This window comes from Hyla sarda, chromosome 1 (assembly GCF_029499605.1).
Source record: "Hyla sarda isolate aHylSar1 chromosome 1, aHylSar1.hap1, whole genome shotgun sequence".
Lineage (NCBI taxonomy): Eukaryota > Metazoa > Chordata > Amphibia > Anura > Hylidae > Hyla > Hyla sarda.
In genome coordinates, this window is record NC_079189.1 from 385,333,998 (window position 1) to 385,357,531 (window position 23,534).

Below are 23,534 nucleotides of genomic sequence, written 5' to 3' on the forward strand. Positions count from 1 at the left end.
CACAAAAAAAAAAAAAAAAAAAAAAAAAAAAGGAGTTAAAAAAAGACCAGGTTGGACTGGATCTTGGGAGAAACAACAAATATCTGTTGTGAAAAGCTTTTCCATCATTTGCACTTTCACAATATAATCATTCTCTTCATATAGATGCCCGGTCATCATTCTTTAAATAGCAGGAAATGAGAAATTGCTAAAGAAAATGTAAAAGATGAAGTTTGCTGGCATATAACTAATGTTCGGGAAGGGTCATTTATTTGCAACCGTCTATCCTTGCTGAAGGATTTCTTACGTGCCTAACAAATTTTTCTGTATAATAAGCCCATTCATAGTTGGCCGATGCCACTGTTTGTCTTTATAGCTGTAATTAGTTTAGGATCGAGAAACCATTCACCACCTGTTAGTAGAATGTGAGATACTGCAAATACTTTGTAAGAGGAGGGTACTGGTCGCTGGCACACTTTTTTTTCCTGGCACATTTGTATACATTTTTTTTTTTGTCGGCACAAAACTACTACTACTATGCGACTGGTACTTTTATGTATGCCACGCTGTTTGGCTGGTGCAATATTCTGACCAATCCTGTGTGTTAATCACAATAGTGGCCCTGATTAACTAAAAATGCCAGCACAGTCTTGTAGGTTATAATTTTTTTTAACATGTTTTGAATTTTCCTGACAGATTTATCATGGTTGGGTTTTGTGTACTGAGACTGATAAAGCAGCTAAGAAAACCTTAATGCCATCTTATTATGGGACAAAAAGGGACATTTTGTGCCAAAATGTGCACATATTGCAATGTAATGCAGAGAGGCATGCGTCAAAAAACCAGCTAAATACACTAACCAACATGTAGACAGTTAGCAAATCTGACAAAATGTAAAACCTTAATGTCTAGGGATTTTGAAAAATTAATAATTCCTTTCTTTATATAGGGTCAGCATATTCTGTAGCCCTGTACAGTGTACACTCAAATTGGTCCTTGTACCCATTGGAAATCACAATATAAATTCATCAGTATATTTTGGAGGAAACTGGAATACCTTGAGGAAATCCATGCAAACACGGGGAGAATATAGAAACACTTTGCAGATGCTGCCCCTGTTTGAATTTGAACCTAGGACCCCAGCACTGCAAGGCAACAATTAGAGATGAGCGAATCGAAGCTGACAAATCCAAATTCATTACGAATTTCATGAAAAATTAAATTCTCAATGAATGCGAATATCGGCGCGATTCTATCGCGCGAACCAGTTCTTTAAACTCCATTTAGTGCGGTCCAGGCTCCAGGGCATCTAAAATGGTGGATCCACATGTGAGGACAAGGGGCAAGGAACACTGGGAAGGCAAGGCGGGAAGGCGGGTAGGCAAAATTGCCCTGAATCACATGCAGGATGCAGCCTATCAACAGCCAGTCACCTCTGTGATGTCACAGTCCTATTTAATCAGCAGCCATATTGCAGCTCATCATTCATTACACTGCAGAGAGATAGGACGGACAGACTGTGTGTGTTACACAGAAAAGCTTTTTCCAGCAGCGTTTCACTTCCTAGTCACATCAGCGTTCTGGTGGACAGAAAGCAGTGAAAATGATTTTTACTGCAGCCATTAACCTCCCAGTCACTTTCTACAGCATTGTATTACAGAGAGGGGCAGAGAGCTGTGTGTTGCCTTATACATTTCAACAAGCTGCCTCAACTTCATAAACCTTAGCAGAGGAGGCAGGAACAATTTTTCAGTGCAATTCAGTGTCTTTGTTCCACAACAAATCATCTGTTGGTTATACTAGTCTGTAGACGGTATAATACCCAGCAGTCCATTCCTAATACTCTTTGACAGAGAACATTTTTGGGTTTAGTACACAGCTTTTCTGTGCTCCAGCACTTTTGTGTACTGCTGGTGTTGTGCAAAAATATGTTTTTGTAAGCATACTGTAAAGAATTGTTCTGCCCTCATAAGTGCATACCACATACCTACATTTAAGTAGTGTACTATTTTGTAGCTGTTAACGTATCAAGGGCCTAGATACTGTGAAAGTCCAGGCAAAAGTGACCACCAGCTGGGGTTTTACTTCAATAAGTTTTTTTAAGCTTACTGTGTACTATTTTAAGCTTAGTAGTGTACTATTTTGTACCTGTTAAACTCTCAAGGGCCTATATATTGTGAAAGGACAGCCAACAGTACATTCCTGCTGCTGCTCTAGACAAATACTGTTTTAAGTGATCACCGGCTGGTGTTTTACTAAAATAAGTTTTTTGTTTTTTTTAAAGCGTACTGTAGCAAATTTTTCTTGCCTCATAAGTGCATATCACATACCTACACCTAATGTACTAATTGGTCCATGTTAATTTGTCAAGGGCCTAAATACTGTGAAAGGACAGCCAACAGTACATTCCTGTTGCTGTTCTAAACAAATACTGTTTTAAGCGTGGTGAAGCGTATTGTACTCCCCTCATATACGCACTAAGTATGTCAAGCAGATAAGTGCCAGGACGTGCACAGAGGAGTGGCAGAGGCCTAAATTCATCAGGCAGACTAGCAGGAGTCGCTGCGAGAGGCCTGAGCTCCCAGTATCAGCTAGCGGTCATGTCTCGACCAGCAACCCATCTGCAATCTTCGATTGGTTAACATGGTCATCCACTTCATCACAAGTGACATCTGATACACCCAGTCAACAGTCGGTGGGTTCCTCAGACACAACCCTCAGTTGACATGGCCCGGGAGAGGTCCCTGTCCTCCCATTGCCTCTGCCCTCTGCTGTTCCCTCCCTTACAGAAGTATCTTATGCTGTGGGTTCAGCTCCACTATTCACTGAGGACGATCTAATAGAGGACAGTCAGCAACTACTGCCCAGCAAAGAAGTGGAGGAGACATCTGCTGCTTCCTCCGCTAGTCGGGCAAGTAGTGATGAGGAGAGTGGTGTAGAAAGTGGTGTTGCGTTCATTCAGGCTCCTGAAGCAGACACTGTTGAGAAACCTGAGGAGGACATCAGTGATGTGCAGACACTTGTTGATCATGATGAAGCCGATCGCAATTGGGAGCCGGGTGCAGAAGGGGCTTCATCATCATCAGGAGAAGAGTGTTGCAGGTTGCCCGTGAGGCAGCAGCTGAGCCAGCAAGGCGGTCGCATGTTTGGCAGTCAACATGGTGGCAGTCAACATGGTGGCAGATGTGGAAATTCTGGAGCCAAACGTGCCCGGGTGAGGCCATCTGCTTCACGGCAGCCTCCCTTCCCGGGAAGTAGTGGAACGGTGGTTCCTGGAGACGGCAGCAGTAGCAGTCAATTAGTGTGGACTGTTGGTGAGAAAATCAGCTACTCAGGGGTGTGACAGTTTTTCATCAAGCATCCGGAGGAGGTTAACATAGCCATACGCAAGATGTGTTGGAAGAAGGGGAAGCGTGGCCAGGGTCCCAATGTTGGCATTACGGCCCTGCATCAACATATTCTGCACCACCATAAAGCAGCCTGGGAGAACAGTGGCTCCGATGTAGTGGTCCAGCCTGCTGCATCACCCAGTGGCACGCTGCTCCCTCTTTCAGACAGCCAAGGCTCCACCACCTCAGCCAAAGGGAGCTGCATGCCATACCCTCTTTCTGTCGCTCCAGATGCTCCTGCTTCTCCAACTTTTAGTCAGTCATTCTGCCAGCAATCCATCGGTGAAGCCATGTCCAAGAGACAACTGTGTGCGCCCACTCATCCAACGGTGTAGAATTTGAATGTGCTCCTGTCCAAGTTGCTGGTGCTGCAGTCCCTCCCTTTTCAAGTGGTGGACTCTGCGCCTTTCAGAGAACTGATGGCTTGTGCCGAGCCGAGGTGGAGAGTGCCAAGCCGTCATTTTTTTGCAAAGAAGGCAGTACCAGCCCTGCACAATTTTTTGGAAGAGAAGGTGGGCCTGTCCTTGAGCCTGTCGGTGTGCCAAAGTGCACGGCAGTGCCGACGTCTGAAGCTGTAATTATGGTCTGGGACAATACATGTCATTTATGGCTCACTGGGTGAATGTGGTTCCTGTACAGCCACAACACCAACTTGGATAGGTCATGCTGCTTCCTCCTCCACGCTCTCAGGCCATTGGTCCTCTGACAGTGTGTGACTCCGCCTCCTCATCCTCCACCGTGTCCTCAGCCTCCACTGCCCAGACTAGTCTCAGTGGCCCTTCAGCATACCATGTGTGCAGGGCACGGCAGTGTCACGCTGTTCTTCCCATGGTTTGCCTTGGCGAACGGAGTCACACAGGGGAGGAACTGCTAAAAGTCATTCGTAAAAAAAATCAAAGCATGGCTTACTCCACGAGAACTGGAAATGGGAACCATGGTGACTGACAACGGTAAGAACATCTTGTCTGCACTGCAACTGGGAAGGCTGAGCCATGCGCCCTGCATGGCACATATGTTCAATCTTGTTGTCAATTGGTTCCTGAAGTGTTCCCCCCATTTGCAAGACATCCTAACAATGGGAAGGAAACTTTACATGCACGACATCTACTTGTACACCTCAAAGCACACCCTCCTTGAGCTGCAGCATCAGAATGGTATCCCCCAACATAGTCTGATTTGCGACATTGCCACATGTTGGAATTCCACCCTCCATATTTTGGACCAACAATATGAACAGAGAAAAGCCATCACTGATTTCTTGATGATCCAAGCAGATAGAGGGACTCCTCTGTGTAACTTCAATGTGAACCTGTGGCAGCTCATACATGACACCTGCCGTTTGCTCAGACTTTTTATGGAAGCCACGTTATTAGTAAGTCGCCAGGATTACGGAATGAACGACGTCATTCCAATGTTTAATTTCTTACAATACCTGTTGGAAACAATGGCTGGTCAGGGCAATGGAGACATGGAGCCTACATCTCACGGCCACTTGAGCCCTGTGGGGACTGAACTAGAGGAGTAGGAGGAGGGGGAGGGGCACAGTGGAGCACAGTTTAGGTTTTGCCAAATGGGTGGTCTTTCTAGTAATCTGACAGGAGAGGAGAAGCAAGAGCAGCAAGAGGAGCTAAAGGGTTATGAGGAAGGCGAGACAGAGGACCCAGACACATAGTGGCAGTATGCAGAGGAGATGGAGGAAGGGAGTCCCTCTGAGTCACTTGCACAAATGGCACGATGCATGCTTAGTTGCTTGATTAGTGACAGCCAAATTGTCACCATTTGGCAGCGGGATGACTTCTCGCTCTCCACCTTATTGGACCCTTGCTACCGGCACAAAATGGGGGCCTTTTTCACACCCACTGAGAATTAGGACAAACTGAATTACTACAGAGACATCCTACGTAGTCAGTTGGCCGATTCTTATCGGCACCATCATCCATCGTCTCACAGGTCTGACTCCGGGGGAGGGGGGGCCTCTGGGCTCACCTTCCACTGCCACGGCTGCTGGGGAGGGGTGGGGTGGCAGGAGCAGTGAAAGATCCATCAACAGCAGCCTGAGTCTACAGTCGCTGATGAGTACCTTTCTTAACCTGCATAGTGAAGCAACTCATCAGCAGCAGGTAGACCTGGAGCAGGACCAGTAGTGTGCCATCAGAGTTGGTGTTTAGTGGGGTGGGGGCCATAGTCATCCCAAGGAGAACTCGTCTGTCCACGAAAAATGTGGAGAGACTGACCTTTGTGAAGATGAATCAGGAATGGATCAGCCAGGATTTCCACCCACAAATGCCTGATGCATCAGAGTAGATTGACCAATGACCATGGTGCCACACAAACACTTCACAAATATGGATAGTGCAAAACAGCATTAAAGGGGTACTCCGCCCCTAGACATCTTATCCCCTATCCAAAGGATAGGGGTTAAGATGTCAGATCGCCGCGGTCCCGCTGCTGGGAACCCCCGGGATCCCCGCTGCAGCACCGCGATATCATTACAGCACAGAGCGAGTTCGCTCTGCACGTAATGACAGGCAATACAGGGGCCGGAGCATCGTTACGTCACGGCCCGCCCCTTTTAATACAAGTCTATGGGAGGGGGCGTGGCGGTCTTCATGCCCCCTGCCATAGACTTGCATTAAGGGGACAGGCTGTGATGTCACGAGGGGCGGAGCCATGACGTCACGCTGCTCCGTCCCCTGTATCGCCCGTCATTACGCACACAGCGAACTCGCTCTGTGCTGTAATGATAGCGCGGTGCCGCAGCGGCGATCCCGGGGCTCCCAAGCAGCGGGACCGTGGCGATCTGACATCTTATCCCCTATCCTTTGGATAGGGGATAAGATGTCTAGGGGCGGAGTACCCCTTTAAGGCGCTGCTCCCCAGTTACAAACATTCCTCCGCATCAGACCTTTTTTCACCCTATTGTCTCTTCATGATGCCACTAGCTCCAGGCCTGGTTTACTGATGCTGCTGGGCCTGGGACATTACCTTAAAATATTTTATGATAGCACTAGCTACCATAAATCTTCAATTACAATTTTAAAATTCATCTTTTAATTTTAAGCAAACGTTTCTGAAAAAACAAAGCAAAGCTTCTCATGGGATAGTAGTCTGGAGAGTGAGAGCAAACTCATCCATCAAATCAGAGAATAGGGGCAATCATGCTCACCTTTTGTGGTTGTGTGCCAGACACAACCACCAGAAGTAGCGTAAAGATGTCAGTGCAACCACCCGGGTATCGGCAGTCAAGGGTCTGCAGCCGAGCATAGAGACAAAAAATGGAGGAACAAAAAGTTCCACGGGTTTTTTCGGCGCAGACCGTCACACGTAATCACAGTTGCAGGCATGTGAAATGGAAGTCCATTTATTCAATAACCATTACAAACAAACGTGTTTCAAGGCCTAAGCAAGCCTCTTTCTCAATGTTTAACCTCAATGCCAATTTTAACATTGAGAAAGAGGCTTGCTTAGGCCTTGAAACGCGTTTGTTTGTAATGGCTATTGAAAAAATGGACTTCCTTTTCACATGCCTGCAACTGTGATTTATTGTGATGGTCCGGCCCGAAAAAAACAGTGGAATTTTTTATTCCTCCATTTTATATCTTTTAATTTTAGGGATTGTGAAGCCCTATTGTCTACTCATGCTGCCGCCAGCTCCAGGCTGTGTCATTGTGCCACCATATGGTCTCCTTATGCTGTTGGCACCTTAAATTAAACTTTTAAAATGGTAATATATCTAAAATCTTCCATTTAAAATTTCAAAAATATCTTTACTGTAATCTTCTCTATTGTGAGGCCGTATGGTCTTGTCAGGCTGTTGCCACCACCAGACTGGGTCATTCTGACAGATTATGGTCTCCTCATGTTGCTAGCACCTCTAGGCTCAGAAAGCCGCCATGTGACTCCTTATTAGATTTGGTTTTGGGGTCATCCAGTATTAGTTCAAAGTAAACACCGGGACATTAAACTTGGGAATTTAATATAAATCTTAAATTTAAATTTAAAAAAAATCTATGTAATCTTTTCAAGACTGAGGTCCTTTGATTTTCTACGTCATATTACCTGTGGAATTATCACAAGAATCCAATTAAACAGCTTGGAGCGATAACAATGAACCTTAACTGATTAAATGAAACATTAGCACTTTCATAGTCAGGGGGGCGATAAGAGGCAGGGGCTGGAAAAGGTGGTATCTTGCCTGGCGGAGGACCGCCAGCTCGATGCTCACCAGAATGGGTACTCAAAAAATGTAAATAAATTCAAATCAAATTAAATAAAAATTGCTAAAAAATCTCTTTATTCTCTTCAATTTTCACACCATATGGTTTGGCCTTTCACAGTAACTAGGCCCAAATTAGTTTAACAGGAAATATATAGAGGACACCACATAGGTGTATGTACAGTTTAAACCTATGAGAGGAAGACTATGCGCTCCAGTACAAACTGTATAAGGCTACAAAAACAAGTGTGTAGCTTTGGCTGGCCTTTCACAGTAACTAGGCCCAAATTAATTTTACAGGAAAATATATAAAGGACACCACATAGGTCTATGTACAGTTTAAACTTATTAGAGGACTACAAGCTCTACTACAAACTGTATAAGGCTGCAAAGCAAGTGTGTAGATTTGGCTTCACAGTAACTAGGCCCAAATTTATTTAATAAAAAAATATATCAAGGACACCACAAAGGTGTACGTACAGTTTACACTTATGAGAGGAGGACTATGCGCTCCACTACAAACTGTATAAGGCTACAAAAACAAGTGTATAGCTTTGGCTGGCCTTTCACAGTAACTAGGCCCAAATTTGTTTTACAGGAAAAAAAAGTACACCACCTATGTATGCACAGGTTACACTTTTGGGAGGTTAATACGCTCTGCTACGCAACCTCTATTAGGCACTGTATTCAGGTGATTATGGCTTTTCGTGCTCACCGTAACTGGCCCCTGTTAGCTTTAGTGTTGTTGTACACACAACTGCAGCAGTACAGAATTGCTGTGTAGTATAAGCCAGTACAGTATTCTTAGGCACTAATAACAGGTGACAATGGCTTTTGGTGCTCAGCCTAACTTGCCCCTATAAGCTTCAGAGTTGCTGTATACCCCTCTGCAGCAGTACAGAATCACTGTGTAGTAGAGCCCAGTACAGTATTATTATTCACTAATAGCAGGTGACAATGGCTTTTCGTGCTCAGCCTAACTGGCCCCTGGTAGCGTTAGAGTTGTTGTACACCCAACTGCAGCAGTACAGAATCTCTGTGTAATAGAGCCCAGTACAGTATTATTAGGCACTAATAGCAGGTGACAATGGCTTTTAGTGCTCAGCCTAACTGGCCCCTATAAGTTTTAGAGTTGTTGTAGACCCCACTGCAGCAGTACAGAGTTGCTGTGTAGTACAGCCCAGTACAGTATTATTATGCATTAATAGCAGGTGACAATAGCTTTGAGTGCTCAGCCTAACTGGCCCCTGTAAGCTTTAGAGTTGCTGTACGCCCCACTGCAGCAGTAGAGTCGCTGTATATGACACCCAAAAGTGTACTTTCTCTTTCTCTCCCTTTCCTGTCAGTGTTTTTATGCAGTGATTTGGGTTTGCGCTAAATAGCTGCTGTGAAGCTGTTTTTCTGTGCAACAGACACACTACTCTATCTCTCCCTGCATTGAAACGCTCTCTCTGAAATAAAATGCTGGATTGGCTGGCTGCAAGATTGCTGCTGATTATATAGGGCTGTGACATCACAGGGGTGCCAATCACACAAAGCATGACAGTACAATACACAGCAAAGTTTCCCTAAGCTATACATCGAACAGTAAGCTACTCTAACACTCTGCTCAATCCTGTAAGAGAAAAGCACAAGAAATTTAAATAACAAAACAATACAATCTGTGATCAGGGGAGGGGCGTGGACTATGGGGCAGGGCTGGGGGCGGATCACAGGGCCAAACTACTGGGCTATAACTTTAGGGGGACCCCTCTCCTCCTCCATGTCCCCCTAAAGTTATAGCCCAGTAGTTTGGCCCTGTGATCCGCCCCCAGCCCTGCCCCATAGTCCACGCCCCTCCCCTGATCACAGATTGTATTGTTTTGTTATTTAAATTTCTTGTGCTTTTCTCTTACAGGATTGAGCAGAGTGTTAGAGTAGCTTACTGTGCGATGTATAGCTTAGGGAAACTTTGCTGTGTATTGTACTGTCATGCTTTGTGTGATTGTAATTTATTATATGACTTGTAATGACTGAACAATCAATAAAGCTCTTTCAATAATGGCTGGCTGCTGATGCACTGTGATTCAGGGTCATACCGCCTACCCGCCTTTCCAGAGTTCCTTGCCCCATGTCATCACTAGTGTTGGGCACGAATATTCGCAATGCAAATATCTATCGCAAATATCACATATTCGCGAATATTGCGAATATACTGCTAAATATTCACATTTTTTGTCACAGTACACAGCACAGTGATTATCCCTCCCTGCTTCCAGCTTATGGTGTAAACAAGGCTCCAATACCAGTTACTGTGTCAGAACGGCGGATGCCCGAAAATTTGCATATGCAAATATTTGCATATACGAATTTTCACGCATATTGATCCCTCCCTTCTTTTAGCTCTTTTATCACGCGATATTGCGCATGCGCATGCAAATTTTATAGCACATAGTAAAAAAGGCTGCAAATATTATGAATATGCAAATTTTGCGAATATATGACGAATGTCCATATATTTGCAAAATATTGAGAACTCGAATATGGCCTATGCCGCTCAACACTAGTCATCGCATGTGGATCCACCATTTTAGATGCCCTGGAGCCTGGACTGCACTAAATGGAGTTTAATGAAGCGATTTGTTTAATCAAATTGCGGTGATAATTCGGATTCGTTACGAATTTGGATTCATCAGATTCGATTAGCTCATCTCTAACTGTTTTATAGAGTAGGTGCATTGGCTGAACGGCCATATCCCTGCATGAAGATAAAGGCAAATTAAGTTGAAAGACAACCACTTTAATATACAATAATGGTCAATGGCATCCATGAGACTTGGGTGCTAATAACCCTGTTACTGGGTCACTGATGATCCACTTTTGGTAAGTGCTATCTACTGCAAAGAAAGGAACATTCTACAAAACCTACCATGTTGTCAATGCTCTGATCCAGTCATCCAGCCATCACAATTCAGTCTTTGTCAAAAGTGCTCAGATCCTTATACTGTATTTGCTCATTTTTCTTTCTTCCAACACATTAACTTCAAGAACTGCCTGTACGCTTGCTGCCTAGTGTATCCAATTACTTGACAGGGGCCATTGTCACAAGATCAGTCAATGTTATTCACTTTTCCTGTCACTGGTTTATTGCTATAGCTGATCAGTATATATACTGTATATTAATGTCATACATGTTGTACAAAATAGAACACTTCAGTGTACACTGAGAAAGAAAACCAAAATGATGAAGAACAAAATACTGTAACTAGTATATGTGATATACAGTACAAGAGCAGAGACAGGCTTCCATACACTTCCACATAGGGGTTCAGCACAGTAGCTCAATGCCACTGACTGTTCCCTTGCAGCCCTGAAGTTTTGACTTTGAATCTGACCATAGAAAACACCAGTATGGATTTTGTATGTTCTCCCCAAGTTTTCATAGCGTTCTTCTCATAATCCAAACCATACTGATAGGTTATTTGTAGAACTGAAAATAGTGTCTGTTAAAGGTTACATTGTGATTTCTCTGAAGACAGGGTCTGGTAATCAAATCCTGTGCACAGCATTAGAATACATTGGAATACATTAGTGTTATATAAGCAATGGGAAATAAAAAGTACTGTTTGTATGTACCTGATGTTCAATTTAGAACAGATTGCTCAAGGTGGTGATTATCCACGAATAAAGGCACTTTGCGATTTTGTGAATATTTAAAATATAGTGATATATTATTTGTAATGACTATTTTTTATTTTTTTTGAGGATATGCAAATATGTGTATATCGACACTTCCAGAAGACACTGATCCCCCCTTCTTTTAGGTGAAAGATATAATCGTGCATGCGCACTATGCAAATTTCTAGGAAGAGCATACAAGTGCAGCTTTTTCAAGAACACTGCCACCCCACCTCCAGTCCTCAAATATGGGCCCACAGTCAAGGTCGCCATGTGTACCTACGACTGGCAAATGTTGCCTTCTGCTGTGCAAAGGAGATCAAAAAATACAAGCAAAAGCGAGCATTATATACAGTGGGGATCAAAAGTTTGGGCACCCCAGGTAAATTTTTTTATTAATGTGCATAAAGAAGCCAAGGAAAAATGAAAAAATCTCCAAAAGGCATCAAATTACAGATTAGACATTCTTATAATATGTCAACAAAAGTTTGATTTTATGTCCATCATTTACACTTTCAAAATAACAGAAAACAAAAAAATTGCATCTGCAAAAGTTTGGGCACCCTGCAGAGTTAATATCTTGTACTGCCCCCTTTGGAAAGTATCACAGCTTGTAAATGCTTTTTGTAGCCAGCCAAGAGTCTTTCAATTTTTGTTTGAGGTATCTTTGCCCATTCTCTCTTACAAAAGTTTTCCAGTTCTTTGAGATTTCTGGGCTGTCTGTCACGCACTGCTCTTTTAAGGTCTATCCATAGATTTTTAATTATGTTGAGTCAGGAGATTGGGAAGGCCATGGCGAAACCTTCAGTTTACGCCTCTTGATGTAATCCCCCATGGATTTCGAGGTGGGTTTAGGATCACTATCCATTTGTAGAAGCTATTCTTTCTTTCACTTCAGTTTTTTCACAGATGGCATCAAGTTAGCATCCAAAATTTGCTGAAATTTTATTGAATCAATTTTTCCTTCTACTCGTGAGATGTTCCCTGTACCACTGGCTGCATTACAACCCCAAAGCATGACTGATCCACCCCCATGCTTAACAGTTGGACAGAGGTTCTTTTCATTAAATTCTGTTCCCCTTCTTCTCCAAACGTACCTTTGCTCATTCCAGCCAAAAAGTTAAATTTTTACCTCATCAGTCCACAGAACTTGTTTCCAAAATACATCAGGCTTGTCTATATGTTCATTTGCAAAGTTCAAAAGCTGATTTTTGTGGTGAGGACGTAGTAGAGGTTTTCTTCTGATGACTCTTTCATGAAAACCATATTTGTACAAGTATCTCTTTATAGTGGAATAGTGTACCACAACTCCAGTGTCTGCCAGATCTTTCTGGAGGGATTGTGCAGTCAAACATGGGTTTTGAATTGTTTTTCTCACAATCCTGCAAGCTGTTCTTTTTTTCTTGGTCTTCCAGATCTTGATTTTACTTCCACTGTTCCTGATGACTGCCATTTCTTAATTACATTCCAAACAGAGGATATTGACATCTGAAAATGTTTTGCTATCTTCTTATAGCCTTCTCCAGCTTTGTGAGCGTCAACTATTTTCAGTTTCAGATTTCTAAACAACTGCTTAGAAGAACCCATTGTGCTGATTGTGTGGGCAAGGTCAGATGAGTCTGGGCATTTAAAAACTTTGAGATTGACATCATCTGGTCTTCCCAGGTGATGATTGAGAACAATCCATGACACTGGCAGGTCTCAGCTTTGCAAAGGGGGCAGTGCATGCTATAAATTCTGCAGGGTGCCTTAAATTTAGCAGATGCCATTTCTTTGTTTTCTGTTATTTTGAAAGTGTAAATGATGGAAATAAAATCTAACTTTTGTTGACATATTATAAGAATGTCTAATCTGTAATTTGATACCTTTTGGAGATTTTTCCATCTTTCCTTGGCTTCTTTATGCACATTAATACAGATTTTTACCTGGAGTGCCCAAACTTTTCATCCCCACTGTACACAGTGGGTATAGGAGACTGTAATTGGCTCAAAATATTGTATTTAGGCACACTTAGGTGAACTCTCAACAATATGCCAACCACAAAAAGAAAATAATTTGGAGTCACTTATAAAAATATTAATAATAATAATAATAATAATACTTTAAAGTCTAAAAATTCACCTAAAAGCATATAGACATATATAGTGGCATATTAGGGAGAAATACAGCACCAAAAAAAACAAGTAGGGCATAACCCGTTACATATATGACATATTGTGATGTGCTCACAGTGAATTGTAAACATAAGGGTTCATTACAATTATCCAAGAAAATGGTAGTAGTACCATGCACAATAGAGACCACCCTAGTAAATGATACCCACAATAGTAAGTCGGGATGTCCACACTCCAAATCACTGAGTGTTTTAGAATTCCCTGCAATGGGGCGTGGCTTCTCAAAAAAGGGTCGTAACCCAACATTTTCCAGGAGTGATTTTAGAAAACCCGACTGCCACAGGCCAGTGTAAAAACTGGTAAAATGGAGTGTTTTTTTTCCAAGCATAAATATTATGGCTAATATGCTTAACCTCTTCAGGACACAGGGCTTATGGATACACCCTGCATTACGAGTCCTTAAGGACACAGGGCGTATCCATACGCCCGTGGGAATTCCGGTCCCCACCGCTAGCCGGTTGGGGACCGGCACCGGATGCCTGCTAAAATCGTTCAGCAGGCATCGCGGCATATAGCCCAGGGGGGTCATTATGCCCCCCCATGTCGGCGATTCAGCCCAGCGATCTGCGGCGATTCCGGGTCAATCGGGTCTCCAGTGACCCGGTGACCCGGAATTACTGGCTGATCGGGGCCGTGAGGTGGCACTGGTGCCACCTCACGATCGCCCTGATTCGTCGGCCGGTTAACCGGCTGACCAATCAGGGCACCTGCTGCGGGTGTCACTCCTGCAACCCGCTCCGTCCCTCTTCCGGAGCACGTGAGCGGGTGCGGGACGTGGACCCCGGCAGCTGGGGACCCCGATCTCCGGCGTCCCTGTTGGGACCGGGGCCCCAGGAGCGGCGGCGGCGAGGGACTGACTGTATGCGGCGGCTTGCAGCAGTAGGAGATGAGTGACAGCCTCCTGCTGTTGCTTAGCTACAGCTCCCAGCATGCAAAAAGGGCATGCTGGGAGCTGTAGTTATGCAACAGCATGCGGCAGACCACCACAACTCCCAGCATTCCCTTATGGGCATGCTGGGACTTATAGTTTTGCAACAGCTGGAGGCACATTTTTTCTATGGAAAAGTGTACCTTCAGCTGTTGTATAACTACAACTCCCAGCTTGCACAAACAGCTAAAGTGCATGCTGAGAGTTGTAGTGGTGCATCTGCTGGTTGCATAACTACAACTCCCAGCATGCCCGTTGGCTGTCGGTGACTGCTGAGAGTTGTAGTTTTGCAACAGCTGAAGGCACACTGGTTATGAAACTCAGAGTTTTTTTTTTTACCTAACTCAGTGTTTCACGACCGGTGTGCCTCCAGCTGTTGCAAACTACAACTCCCAGCATGCACTGTACATGCTGGGAGCTGTAGTTTAGCAACAGCTGGAGGCACACTGGTTGTGAAACACTGAGTTAGGTCACAAACACAGTAATACATAACGAGTGTGCCTACAGCTGTTGCAAAAGTTGTAGTTTTGCAACAGCTGGATGTCCCCCCCCCCAATGTGAATGTACAGGGTACACTCACATGGGCGGAGGTTTACAGTAAGTATTCGGCTGCAAGTTTGAGTTGCGGCAAATTTTCTGCCGCGGCTCAAACTGCTAGCGAGAAACTATGTGAACCCCCGTCCGTGTGACTGTACCCTAAAAACACTACACTACACTAACACAAAATAAAATAAAAAGTAAAAAACACTACTTATGCACATACCCCTACACAGCCCCCCTCCCGTCCCCAATAAAAAAGAAAAACGTCTGGTACGCCACTGTTTCCAAAACGGAGCCTCCAGCTGTTGCAAAACAACTACTCCCAATATTACCAGACAGCCACTGACTGTCCAGGCATGCTGGGAGTTTTAAAACAGCTTGAGGCACCCTTTTTTGGAATCACTGGCATAGAATACCCCTATGTCCACCCCTATGCAAATCCCTAATTCAGGCCTCAAATGGGCATGGCGCTCTCACTTTGGAGCCCTGTCGTATTTCGAGGCAACAGTTTAGGGTCACATATGGGGTATCGCCGTACTCGGGAGAAATTGTGTTACAAACTATGGGGGGGTATTTTCTGCTTTTACCCTTTTTAAAAATGTAAAATTTTTGGGAAAACAAGCATTTTAGGTAAAAAAAAAAATTTTTTTTACATATGCAAAAGTCGTGAAACACCTGTGGGGTATAAAGGTTCACTTAACCCCTTGTTACGTTTCCCGAGGGGTCTAGTTTCCAAAATAGTATGCCATGTGTTTTTTTTTTTGCTGTCCTGGCACCATAGGGGCTTCCTAAATGCGGCATGCCCCCAGAGCAAAATTTGCTTCCAAATAGCCAAATGTCACTACTCCTCTTCTGAGACCTGTAGTGCGCCAGCAGAGCACTTTTCACCATCATATGGGGTGTTTTCTGAATCGGGAGAAATTGGGCTTCAAATTTTGGGGGGTATTTTCTACTATTTCTCTTTTTAAAAATGTAAAATTTTTGGGAAAACAAGCATTTTAGGTAAATTAATTTTTTTTTTTTTTACATTTGCAAAAGTCATGTGGGGTATTGAGGCTCACTTTATCCCATTTTACATTCCACGAGGGGTCTAGTTTCCAAAATGGTATGCCATGTGTTTTTTTTTTGCTGTTTTGACACCCTAGGGGCTTCCTAAAGGTGACATGCCCCCCAAAAACCATTTCAGAAAAATGTTCTCTCCAAAATCCCCTTGTCGCTCCTTCCATTCTGAGCCCTCTACTGCGCCCGCCGAACAATTTACATAGACATATGAGGTATGTGCTTACTCGAGAGAAATTGGGCTACAAAAACAAGTAAAAATTTTCTCCTTTTACCACTTGCAAAAATTCAAAAGTTGGGTCTACAAGAACATGTGAGTGTAAAAAATGAAGATTTTGAATTTTCTCCTTCACTTTGCTGCTATTCCTGTGAAACACCTAAAGGGTTAAAACACTGACTGAATGTCATTTTAAATACTTTTGGGGGTGCAGTTTTTATAATGGGGTCATTTGTGGGGTATTTATAATATGAAGACCCTTCAAATCCACTTCAAAACTGAACTGGTCCCTGAAAAATATTGAGTTTGAAAATTTTGTGAAAAATTGGAAAATTGCTGCTGAACTTTGAAGCCCTCTGTTATCTTCCAAAAGTAAAAACTCATCAATTTTATGATGCAAACATAAAGTAGACATATTGTATATGTGAATCAAAAAATTTTTTTATTTGTTATATACATTTTCCTTACAAGCAGAAAGCTTCAAAGTTAGAAAAATGCTAAATTTTCTAATTTTTCATCAAATTTTGGGATTTTTCACCAAGAAAGGATGCAAGTTACCACAAAAATTTACTACTATGTTAAAGTAGAATATGTCACGGAAAACAATCTCGGAATCAGAATGATAACTAAAAGCATTCCAGAGTTATTAATGTTTAAAGTGACAGTGGTCAGATGTGCAAAAAATGCTCTGCTCCTTAAGGCCAAAATGGGCTTGGTCCTTAAGGGGTTAAATAATGTTAAACAACATTAAACTTGTACTGACTTTAAAGTAATTGTTAAAGGGGTTATCCAGGAAAAGAAACTTTTTTTTATAGATGAACTAGCTCCAGAAAGTTAAACAGATTTGTAAATTACTTTGATTAAAAAATCTTAATCGTTTCAGTACTTATGAGCTTCTGAATTTAAGGTTGTTCTTTTCTGCCCAAGTGCTCTCTGATGACATGTGTCTCGGGAACCGCCCAGTTTAGAAGAGGTTTGCTATGGGGATTTGCTTCTAAACTGGGCGGTTCCCGAGACACGTGTCATCAGAGAGCACTTGGGCAGAAAAGAACAACCTTAAATTCAGAAGCTCATAAGTACTGAAACGATTAAGATTTTTTAATCAAAGTAATTTACAAATCTGTTTAACTTTCTGGAGCCAGTTGATATATATATATATATATATATATATATATATATATATATATATATATATATAAAGTTTTTTCCTGGATAACCCCTTTAAGTTATTGTTCTACTATATATTTGTCATTATTACAGATTATTTATTTCATTTTTATTTCATTGTTCCTTATTTTTTGTTTATTTTCTATTACTTATTAAATATTTGTTAAATATGTATTTATTAGATATTTATTATTTATTATCTTATTAATTTATTTAATATTGTCTATTTTATTAATATTTATTGTCTTATTCCTTATTTATTGCCTTTTTCTACTTATTTTATATATATATCTTATTTTAATCAATATTGCCACATATTACCTTGATTCGAGTGAGTAATTTTCATTTATCCTCATTATTTCCTCTTCTCACCCATATTTCCTATCTAATTAATAAAGTTTTATTAAAGTCTCCATTAATCATTTGTATATTTCCCTATCTACTGTATCTACTGTTAGTCATTTTCTCTCCCTCTCCTTCTTACCTGCATCATTGGCAGTTACAGCTGGTTCCTGCTGCCTCCTCTGATCTCTTCCTGTGACACAGGGTTTATTCCTGTGTCATGTGATCGGCACTGATGTGTGGTCATGTCTCTCTCACTTGCTTCTCTCAGACTAGAAGAGGAGGTGGGGTTTTTTTTCACACATTTTTTTGTCCTTTCCGGGACGGACAAAAAATAAATACTTATGCTCCTAAAATGTTTAGTCCAGCGCCACATTAGTGAATACCAAACGAATATAAACAAAAGACAAAAAACCTCCACTATTAGTAAATGAAAAAATGTAAATTTCGCATCAAATTACATTAAATATGACATAAAAGATCTCTTTATCCTCTTCAATTTTGACACCTTATGGTCTCCCTGCTGCCACATAGATGCTCTGCAGCAGTGATTCTAATGGCAATGCCTGTAATCTTCATGTCATAATGAATAACATTATGATTTCACTAACCCAGCACACTCCCTATGCGTGATGCAGCAAGGCAAAGTGTTCTACACCCCTATCGGGGCTCTCTGTAGGCCAGAAATAGCTGTTTTTACTACAGTTTCGCTGCAAATTTATTCGACCCTAAATGAACTTTTCAAAAAAATTTGGCGAATCGGCCGAATCAAATTTTTGAAGAATTTGCTCATCTCCAGTACTTACCACTGAAAACAAGGAACATCCCACAAGATGCTCTGATCCAGTCTTCTAGTCATCACAGTTTGGCTCTTGTCAGAATTGTTCAGATTCCCACCCTTGTTTATTTTCCTGCTTTCAATACATCAATTGCAATAACTGGCTGTTCACTTGACGCCTGATATATCCCACCCCATAACAGATGCCATTGTCACAAGATAATCGGTGTTATCCACTTCACCTAGCAGTGGATTTAATGTTATGGTTGATCGTTGTACATCTAGCAGAATGTGATTAATATGGTAAATGCATAAAGATAACTTTTGTTATATTGAATCAAACCTTTTAAAACACACTGTTGCCTTTATGGGAAAAAATGATTTATTTTTTGTTCCTAAATCCTGTACCATGCCTAGGCCTTGAAGGCAAACAAGTGTCAAATTGAAACTATTATCATCCACGGTTACAGCAGTTATTCATGCGGATATAGTGTGCTTTGTTGCTGAAAAGCATCTCTTTGGTTCACGGGAGTGTCACACTATAATAATACTTATGAATTTGAACATGTTCCCTAGGCACCTGCCTCAACTTTAGAGCTAAGATGAATTTTTTGACCGGGGCTGTCATTCATAAAACATATGGTAATTAAATGGAGATAGACAAACATCTGGGTCTACAAAGATGCACCAAACCCACAGGAGCCTGTGATCTACACTGCTATCTGTATGCATTTTCCAAAAATGATTTTATTAATATATACATAACTGTGTTTATAAGGCATTTTATTATTTTACATCAGTGAGAGTCGGACGAGAACTATCTTACATGAACCCTATAAATATTATAAATATTTGTCCATCTGTCCAAATGTTTAGTTTCTATAGTCTTTTCTAAACAATGCAGCATATTTTCACTGTCACCCTCCCACACTTGTCTCTACAATGAATATATGTATGCTCTCTAAATATCCGGGAGACTCACAGAAAGGAGAAACCTACCCGCAGGGCTCAAGTCCTGCAGGAACGTGTGGGAACTGAATTCCTGCACTTTTTTCACAGCAGGAACACCATTCCCATTAGCAGGAGTCCTGCAGGACCAGCCCTTGAGTGGAAGAGTTCCCACACTTTTTATTTCCCTGGGACGTGACCCCTGCCTACCAGTTACCCGAGAAAAGTCGGGACTACTCTCCCACACTGCTAAATGTGTGGTCACCAGCCACTCTAGGTGGAAAAGTAGGACTTCAAACATAAGATGGGCAGGGAACTGGCATGAGGTGGGTGTATTTGCTACCGTAGAGGGTACGTTCATTTATCATTTGGTAGTTAATTTATTATCCTTATCCTTTTTTATGTAAATCTAGAAAAGAAATGGATCTGCATAATGTAATTCAGCTTTGCAGCTTTAGAAAAATACAGTAAATACTATAAATTTTCTAGTAAAGAAAATGTTGACTTCCAGCTTGTCCAAAACAGGTTACAATATTTTGCACACAGAAAACCTGGTCCTGCTTATTATGTATTTACACATGGGGAATTACTTTTATAAAGTTTTGTGCAAATCACAACAACAATGAATTCACTAAACCAGCTGTAAAAGGTGCACACCCAACTGGAATGTTACCAATGGGTGTTGGTGCAAACAATTCAGATTTATTTTCTTTCTCCCCTTAAAGGGGTAGTACTGTGAAAAACTATATTTTTTTAAATAAACTGGTGCCTGAAAGTTACACAGATTTGTAAATGATTTCTATTTTAAATTATTAATCCTTCCAGTACGTATCAGCTGCTGTATGGTCCACAGGGAGTTTTATTTCTTGCTGGAGTTCTTTTCAGTTTGGCCACAGTGCTCTCTGCTGACACCTCTGTCCGTATCAGGAACTGTCTTGAGCAGGAGAGGTTTGCTATGGGGATTTGCTTGTACTCTGGACAGATCCTGACATGGACAGAGGTGTCAGCAGAGAGCGCTGTGGTCAGACTGAAAACATTTCCAGAGAGAAATAAAACTTCAGCAGCTGATAAGTACCGGAAGGATTAAGATTTTTAAATAGAAGTAATTTGCTAATCTGTGTGACTTTTGATTTTAAGAAAGTGGTTTTCCACCAGAGTACCCCTTTCAGTTGCCATAAACTTTCAATAACTGACAGCCAACACTTATCACTTTAAACCTTGCTATATACATAAACATTTGGCACAGCTAAACCTTCATGTTCTATCCCCCCAAAAATAGGGTCGGTGATAAAATTCCAATACGACCGATCCTTTTCTCCACCAACATCATGCAACATCATCCATTGTTTCAGCCATCTTTAGCATAAGGTGTATGGGCACCTTTAAAGAAACAGAAGATTGGTGGTTATAGTCAGTTTAAGTGGTAGTGCTTGGTGGTTTCTCTCATGTTACAAATGCCATTTTAGTATTTCCTTAGTTTCGTCTAACTAAGATTGTGTGCGGTGCCCAATACTAATCCTTCAGGCAGGTTGCACCTGCCATTTGTCTACTTTTGCCAGGTATCTCTGTGGGTCCCCAAAACCTTTAGGCTGCTACATTCACTAAAATTTCATTCTAACCACCCATAGAAGTTATTTACAAATCATTAACTACAACATTAGCAGCTTTATTTGGTCAAACATTTCATTAACTCATCCCTAATGTTATGGCTGAAACTGCATCAATATAAGTTATTATAATAAATGCAAATAAAAAAAAATGACATGTACTAATACTGTCTTGTGCTGTACAATTCTGAATACTCTGTGAAGACAGTCAAGCCTGAACTTGCCAGCTTACCTTGAGGTGCTGTTGCTTCCCCCAGAACGCATTGCTCAATCCTTGTTACTATCAATTATTACAGCAAATATGTGGGATCTTGTTAGACCTTACTATAAAATTACAGCCATCGCAGGGCCAGACCAAATAACTTAGCAGGATGGGGGACTGACAAAAAATGCATATTGTATTTACTATTCATTCTAACAGGATCGGCCTAAGTACATTAAAAGAGCATTTTGAGGACAAAGGCATTAACTTAATACTTAAATACTGCTTTCTTTCAGAGACTTATACTTAAATTAACTGCTTAGGCTACATTCACATCACGATTTTACTATACGTTTTTGTATCAGTTTTTTCCCCCCCAAGACGGGAAACAAAAAACTGACAAAACTGTATGAAAAATTGTGCATTAAAAAAAAAACATATACGGCTTTTATATGTGTAAAAAAGTCAGTTGCCCACAGGCTCCAGCAGCTGGAGGTACTACTACTCCCATCATGGAACAGACTTGTTTCCATGATCGGAGTAGTAGTTCCTCCAGCTGAGGGAGTCTGCAGGTGGCTGGGGAGACTATAGTAGCGCAGGTTCTACTACTTCCATCATAGAACAGAGTCTATTCCATGTTGGGGTAGTAGTACAAGGGTTGAGGGATTGATCTCATTGAGTCTCACTTCTAAGACCCACTGCAACCATAACTTATTGACGATTGGAGCGGGCGGCAGAACTTTGTGTTCAAATCCTGTCGGGAGCCCGGAATGGCCAGCACCGAGTGGCAATTCACAGCTCTCTCCAGGGTTTTTAAAATTATACAGTGCAGCTCAGTATTTTTCACAGTCAGCCAGCCGAGGAACGAAGCCCAATGCTGCCCGCTTCCCCAGCAGGAGCCGTTCCTCCTACTACTGCTCTATCATGGAACCAACACTGTCATTCTGAACATTCTTTGCGAAGTATATGGCATGCTACTACTGCAAATGATAGAGCCGAAGCAATATCAATTTCCTTCTCCACAGATGGAGCTACCCAAATTTGTGTTATATAAGAGAATTAAGCAAGGAGAGTTAATAGATAATTTTTTTCCACTGTAAGACAGATGAAATGGCATCTTACTATTGTAAACCCATAACTTCAGCTACAACACTTCTAAATGGAAGGTACTCCTCATTTCAACATTCTAGGAACAGCATGCCAACAAATGCATTCTAGTACAATACCTGATATCATAGAGAATGAAATTCATTGGGAGTATTAGTGCAAGAAAGGTCAGTCTGGTTCAGAAAATTTAAGTTGATAGATGAGGGATCCTTAAAGGCGAAAAGAAGCCACAAAGAACATTTCTCACTCTGGAGGACTCACCACATCCATGCATTACACAATAGCTAATGTATACTATGAAAAGTTTAATATCGACTGTGACGTCACTGTTGGGGAATTGTCCACTTGCTCCTAGATTTTACAGTAGACGTAGGGTGAAACCATGGCATCAGCTGATTAGCTTGACTAAAAAGACAATCATTCTACCTACAAACACTAAGTATATATATATATATATATATATATATATATATATATGTGCAAAAAGTCAAAAGATTTTCCTTTTTGACACTTTGCACCTTACTTCCAAGTGGGCGGAGCATGTTGGAAAGTGAGCATGGCATCACATTAAGGGGATGTGGTGTCATGAGCTTGCCAAATTTATTACTATTTACCCTGCAAACAGGTGTAAATTGTAGATGAAATCTTCTCCAGCTCGGAGCTGGCTTACATTTCAGCGAGAGAGCTAAAAAAAAAGCCTGAGGTGCGCTGGAAGTTATGTAGAGGCATTGCTGGCAGGAGATTTTTTAGGACTGGCATGTCCCCTAAATATATAAAAGTGACACAAAGCCCTAAAACATGATCCTTTAACAATGTTTTACAATTCTCAGTATTAATACATATTTCCCATTGGGTACTTTCCACTAAAGTTGCACTGTAAATGAAGAACAAAATGAAATACTATGTCTCTTCATGGCTGATCGCAAGGCACATTAATGGTTTCCATAGTTGAGTCCCATTCTATGAAGTCTTCTATCTTCAGCAGCAAGAAGCAAATAAACCATGACTCCTTCTGAACTCAGTTGGCTGCTGTTATACAACGCATCTGAGAGCAATTTTATTGCATTTTATGTAGTTGCAAAATAAGTGTCACGATGCCGGCTGGCAGGAGGTGGATCCTCTGTGCCAGAGAGGGATAGCGAGGACCGTGCTAGTGGACCGGTTCTAAGACACTACAGGTTTTCACCAGAGCCCGCCGCAAAGCGGGATGGTCTTGCTGCGGCG

General features: G+C 41.8%; 1 protein-coding gene and 1 long non-coding RNA gene across 3 annotated transcripts in view; one reads left to right on the forward strand and one right to left on the reverse strand.

The window, feature by feature from the left end:
- LOC130276163 (uncharacterized) overlaps positions 1-17,668 on the reverse strand; it is a 105,576-nt gene extending 87,908 nt beyond the window's left edge. The window contains exon 1 of the mRNA XM_056525168.1: positions 17,648-17,668. The gene's annotated coding sequence lies outside the window, so the exon portion shown is untranslated. The remainder of the gene's footprint in view (positions 1-17,647) is intronic.
- LOC130276181 (uncharacterized) overlaps positions 1-23,534 on the forward strand; it is a 52,659-nt gene that overhangs the window by 1,759 nt on the left and 27,366 nt on the right. The window lies entirely within an intron of this gene.